The sequence below is a fragment of the Acomys minous genome, assembly GCF_964271855.1.
Source record: "Acomys minous genome assembly, chromosome: 16".
NCBI classification, from domain to species: domain Eukaryota; kingdom Metazoa; phylum Chordata; class Mammalia; order Rodentia; family Muridae; genus Acomys; species Acomys minous.
Genome location: NC_140498.1, coordinates 56,447,804 through 56,453,486, shown reverse-complemented (window position 1 = coordinate 56,453,486; position 5,683 = coordinate 56,447,804). Strand labels below are relative to the sequence as shown.

At 50.5% G+C, this 5,683-nt stretch overlaps 1 long non-coding RNA gene across 1 annotated transcript; it reads left to right on the top strand.

Annotated features, from left to right (window-relative positions):
* The first annotated feature begins 468 nt into the window (after positions 1–468).
* LOC311585949 lies at positions 469–5,264 on the top strand. Its single transcript, XR_014775400.1, has 3 exons — positions 469–536; positions 1,378–1,433; positions 2,139–5,264. It is a non-coding gene; the product is annotated as an uncharacterized lncRNA (long non-coding RNA).
* The last annotated feature ends 419 nt before the right edge of the window (positions 5,265–5,683 follow it).

Sequence of the window (5,683 nt, the reverse complement as noted above, 5' to 3'; positions counted from 1 at the left end):
TGTACACGCGGAACCTGGGTTCTAGACTGGGACCCGAGGCTGTGTGGGTTTTCATGGGGCGTTATATGATGACGTAGTCTTGCGTCCCATCCCCAGGCATGCGCAGTGAGCCTGAGGTGTGAGTGATGAGCGGAGGAGAGGTGGAGCAGGAAGTCGATGGGAACAGTGGAATAAAGGCAGCCTTGGGGTGCTGGGGATCCATCTCCTGCAGTGTGTATTCAGACGCTGATTTCTGTGCCCTGAGATCTGGTTTTCTCCCAAGCATTGCCATTTCTATGAGAATCTCCTATCTCGATATGATTGGTTATCAAAGAAGCTGATCAGTCTGTAGCTGGGCGTAGAGGACAGAAAGCCACTGGGGCGCCGGGGATGGGGGGTGGGGGTCTCAGATGGGGACCAGAAAAGAAGAACGTAAAGGAAGAGAAAGGGGGGAGGAAGGGAAGAAGGAGTGAATGGGGGGGGGGGGGAGGGGAAGGCCGTCAGAGAGAGAAGAGACGTGGCCATGAGGACAGACAGACGGAGCAGCAGCAGCCAAGGTGAGGCTGAGATGTCAGGTACCACGGGGGGTGTGGCCAGGAAGTAGCCAGGCTAGACTAGACGGCTGCCCAGTCGTAGTGCTTTAAGGCTTATTAATAAATGCAATAGGTCTGTGTGTGTCATTGTTAGGTAGCTAGAGGGTATAGCAGAAAACCATCACACTATTTTATAGTGCGGATGTTGAAAAGGGGGATTTCCTGGCCTCTGGGTGAGCAATGGAAAATTCAAAGCCACAAGCTGAGGCACGAACCGTGAGGGAAGCGTGGGCCGAGCATGGGAAACTGTGGACAGGTGGTCAGTGTGGACACAGCCACCACACTGAGGTAATCACAGGTGTGGCAAGGACTCTGGGTCGCCGGGGCCATGATAAACAAAGGATTATCTACAGGGAACTTTCTAGTTGAGGTCACAGGAGAGCAGAGGGCCCCGAGGGAGGGGGGCAGGATGAGAAGGGGGTCATAGCAACGAGTCGATGAAGCCTGGGCAGAAACTGGTGTCTGATGGGGGTGGGGTGGGGTGGGGTGAGGGTGGAGGTGAGGGTGGGGTGAGGGTGGAGGTGAGGGTGGGGTGGGGTGAGGGTGGAGTGGGGTGAGGGTGGAGGTGAGGGTGGGGTGGGGTGGGGGTGGGGTGGGGGTGGAGGTGAGGGTGGGGTGGGGTGAGGGTGGGGTGGGGGTGGGGTGGGGGTGGGGTGGGGGTGGGGCGGAGGAATGAATACATCCTGATCTCATCCGTGCTAGTAAATCAGTATGTGTGTGTGTCCCCGCATTTGCTTTCTATTGCTATTCTAAATACCATGACCAAAAACAACAAGAGAGGGCTTAACCACCTTACAACTTCCAGATCACAGTCCATCATTGAAGGAAGACAGACGGGAGCCCGAGGCAGAGACCACGGAGGTACACGGCTTGCTCCTCATGGCTTGCTCTGTCTGCTTTCTTAGATAACCCAGGACCACCTGTCCCGGGGGTGGCACAGCCCACAGTGGGAATGGCCCTCCCTCATCAGCCATCAGTCATAAATTTCCCCAAATCCAGATGTTGGCCGGGCTGCATGCTCTCTGAAGGCTCTGGAAAGAACCCCTCTGTGGTTGTTTCCGCTTCCTGGTGTGCCTCGATTTGCCTGCCTAAATGTCTGTGCGCCGAATGCATGCAGTTCCGACAGCGGCCAGAAGCGGGAGTCAGAGTCCCAGGACCTGGAGTTACAGATGGTTGGGAGCCCTCATGTAGGTGCTGAGAAACGAACCTAGGTCTTCTGGAAGAGCAGCCATTGCTCCTAACCACTGAGCCATCTCTCCAGCGCCTTGAGCATCTTAAGGATTAAGATTTAAGGACCGTAATTCTACCTGGTACAATGCCCAGCTCTTCCCTGTACCACACTTGGTACCTGAGAGGCGAGATATGTTTAATTGCTAGCCTGCTGGGTCCGAAAAGCAGAAAAGGGGGTCCGCTTCTCAGGATCCACACCTGAGAAAGCTGCCGTGGTTCTCAGGCGCAGCCAGGGCAAATCCTGGAAAGGACTTTACAGCTCACGTTCGCGCATGCGCCTGCTCCTTCACTACGCCTCTCTCAGTAAGTCTTACTGTATCGTGTTCTTGGTTGTAGAACTCATTGAAGATTCTCTATTCCTGAGGAAGAAAAGAAAAAAGGGTTTACCAGGAGAGACTCTAAGGGTCAAGCTATGGATTCCATGTGCCTGAAGCCTTCTGCTGGCGCCTGTCCTCACGTGCAAGTACCCCCCCTCCACACACACCCACGGACACATACACTTACCCGTAAGTAAAAATAAGTCTTTAAAAACATTTTTAAGATACCCAGTGGTCCAAAGTTATAGGCTTTATCTTGCAGAGAATATTCTCATATGTGGATAAAAGCCTGGTAAAGTTTTCCTTTTTAAGGTCACATCATTTTCAACTCTTGAGCGTTAGTTAAGTAACTATGATCCACAGAGATGCAGCATTTCTCCTGGACGTCAGCATAACATCCGTGTTTATTTCCCACGTCCCCAAATGCAGCCCACGCACATTCATGAAGACAGCCGAAGCCGGAAGCCACCTCATCTCCCGTTCATTCTACGCTGAGCCGGTCAGAAAACCTGGAAAACTGGCCCCTGATCTCCTTAGCACCCTCCCACCGCAAAGCAGGTCCCGAAAACCCGCAGCGGAGCGGAGTCTTCCGGAGCCCCGCGGAGCGCATCGCTAACACGTGGCTCAGAGAGAAGCTACTGTGCTGCGGCTCCCCCACGCTGTGACGGGGCTTATTCCGTCACTCTTCTCCGCACCGATCTGCTTCTCTGAACCCAGCACTGGAAAACCACACAGATCTGCCTGTTTCGTTGGGCCGTCGCTTCCTCTCAGAGTGGAGGGCCGCATGCACGTGGCAGCTGCCCTTGGATCACGGCTGGAGGGGCAGCAGGTGTGCGCGGAGGGGCATTTACAGGAAAGTCATTTTCTAGGAGGAAAAAAATATGGTGTGTTGGTTTTTTGGTTTGTTTTTTGTTATTGTTGCTTTTAATCTATCCTCTCCCCTCTCCTTTCCTCCTTTTCCTGGTGCTCTCCACCATGGGCTAAGTGACCAGCGAGAAACCTTTCCCCCTCTTACCCAAACCACCAGGTCAAGACATCCGGCCTGATGACTTTTTAAAATTCTAAGAGTAGTGAGCCTGATGGGAAACTAAGGACACAACCCAAGCCCTGAGGTTACGAAAAGAATCACAAAGCTTGAAGACGAGAGGCTGGGGCCTCAAGGGGCCTTCCGGACAGACAGGAACCAAATACAGGGAGCGAAGGCAAAGAACCGGAAACTGCAAAGTCACGTGACAGTAGCCCACTGGGGGTGGGGGTGGGGAGGTCGGCTCGCACTCGGGGATGGATGCCCCGCCCACCAAGGTGGAATTCACAGACAGCGTTCTCATGTGGCTCAGAGGCTAGGTTACATTTGTCACAAACAGTTTCGGAAGCACAAATTGAGTTTTGTTTCCTGGCCAAAAGAGTCCGCAGCGAGTGTCCAGCCCCACCCTGGAGAGAAGAGGCCTCAACCTACTGAATTTAGCAATTCTCGCTCTTCCGAACCCTGGGGCCCTTTAATACAGATCACCATGCTGTGGTGACATGACCCCAGCCATAAAATTATTTCATTGCTACTTCATAACTGTAATTTTGCTAGTGTTTGGAACCGTAATGTAAATATTTAATATGTAACACACACACACACACACACACACACACCCCAAGGACTGAGGCCCACAGGTTGAGAACCACTGGCCTAGAGTCAGTGTCCTTAGTAGGTAAGGAATGTTCACTCTGAGAACGATGAAATTCAGAATTTAAATGGAGAAGGACACGTGCTTTGTGCTTTAAGTCATTTCTAGAAGTCAATATGGGAGGCTCAGGCTTCTTACTTCATTTTGATGTGTAATTGAGTAAGAGATTTAGACTTAAGATTTTAAGCTGAAAAGTACAAGAGGAAAAAAAAAGCTGGTAAACAATGCTGTAACGTCTGAGAATACATGAATAATACTGGTGAAAACTTTAACTGGGCATGGCTCGGCTTGTTGGACCCTGGAGTTCAATTCAGGAAGGGGGTCGCCACGAGAGACCACTCAAGTCACACAGGCTGGAGGTATATGTAAAATTTATTACTGACACATCAGAAGTCCCAATTGTCCATGTGTCAGGGTCCCTCAGCACTCGGGAGGTGAAGTACCCCGAGTAGCTGTTACAGGCTAGTTTTAAAGGCTGACACCGCAAAGCAGGTGGGGTTGCTTATCAAGTTAGACCATATGGACATTAGGACATCTGGCATTGGGAAGCTCCTTGTGGGGGCTTGGGTGTGGGTCTCTAGAGCGGTTGCTGAAAGCCGTATGGGGACATCTGATATATGGAAACTTACATGTAACTATTCTGGGAACTAGGGTGGAACTTTTGAAGTTAGCAATAACGAGAACTGGGAGAGGCGAGCAAGGCTGGACAAGCGAACAAGCATCTTGTATTTCACAGTTTTACAGTTTCTCAGGCTCACCCACAGTCCTAGCACTCAGGAGGCAGAGGCAGGAAGGACAATTCAGATAGGGCCTGAGTCAGGGTCTGTCTTAAATACCCCCAAGGGCTGAGGGTGGAGCTCCATGCTGGGGTGCTTGCTTAGGGCAGCAAGGCTCTAGCTGGCTTTCTACTGCTGCAGTAAAACACTGACCAAAAAAGTATCTAGGGGGCAGAGAGGGTTTGTGTCACCTCTCTGACTACAGTCTGTCACCAGGGCAGCCAGGCCTTTAACAAATTCAGGGTTGGAATTGAAGCAAGGCTACTTACTTAGCTGGTTTGTTTGCTCGTGTCCTGGTACCTTTCTTATAAAGGCCACGCCCACCTGCCTAGGGATGGTACCACCCACAGTAGGCTGTGCCCTCATCCATCAATTAGCCAGGGCTGCGGGCCAATCTGATGGAGGCAGCTCCTCACCCTAGGTTCCCTCTTCTCCTGTGTGTCAGGTTGATAGCAAAGAATAGCAGCCCTCGCAGTGCTGAAAAAGAAAATAAATCAGAATTACCTACAAATGTCTAAGAGCATGGAGATGGAAAAGAATAGCATTTTCAGGGGCTGGAGAAATGGCTCAGTGGTTAAGAATACTGACTTCTCTTCCAGAGGTCCTGAGTTCAATTCCCAGCAACCACATGGTGGTTCACAACCATCTGTAATATGATCTGATGCCCTCTTTGGCCTGCAGGTGTACATTCAAATAGAGTACTCATATACATAAAGTAAATAAATAGATCTTTAAAAAGAAAAAGCATTTTCTTCTATCCTTCTTAGGTTCACTCATCCATCCATAACTAGAGACACAACAACAAAAAATGACTTTCTTCCACCCATGTAAGTTTTCAGCAAAACTATGTGTAAGTTGATATATTGATTAGACGGGTTATAGGGGAGAAGGTATATTTGATAATGCCACATATAGTCACTAGAGTCCCTCCTCCCCCAAAACACAAAACATGCAAAGGGTCAGATGCCTAGAACTACATAGTGTCCTGAGTTACAGGAAGAAATGGTTCCAGGAACTGGAGGAGGGGATGTGTGGGCAATAAGGAAGTCCTCCTTACATAAATGACAAAGCTGTCTAGAGTAACCTGCCTCTGTACCTCAGGAGTATGGCTC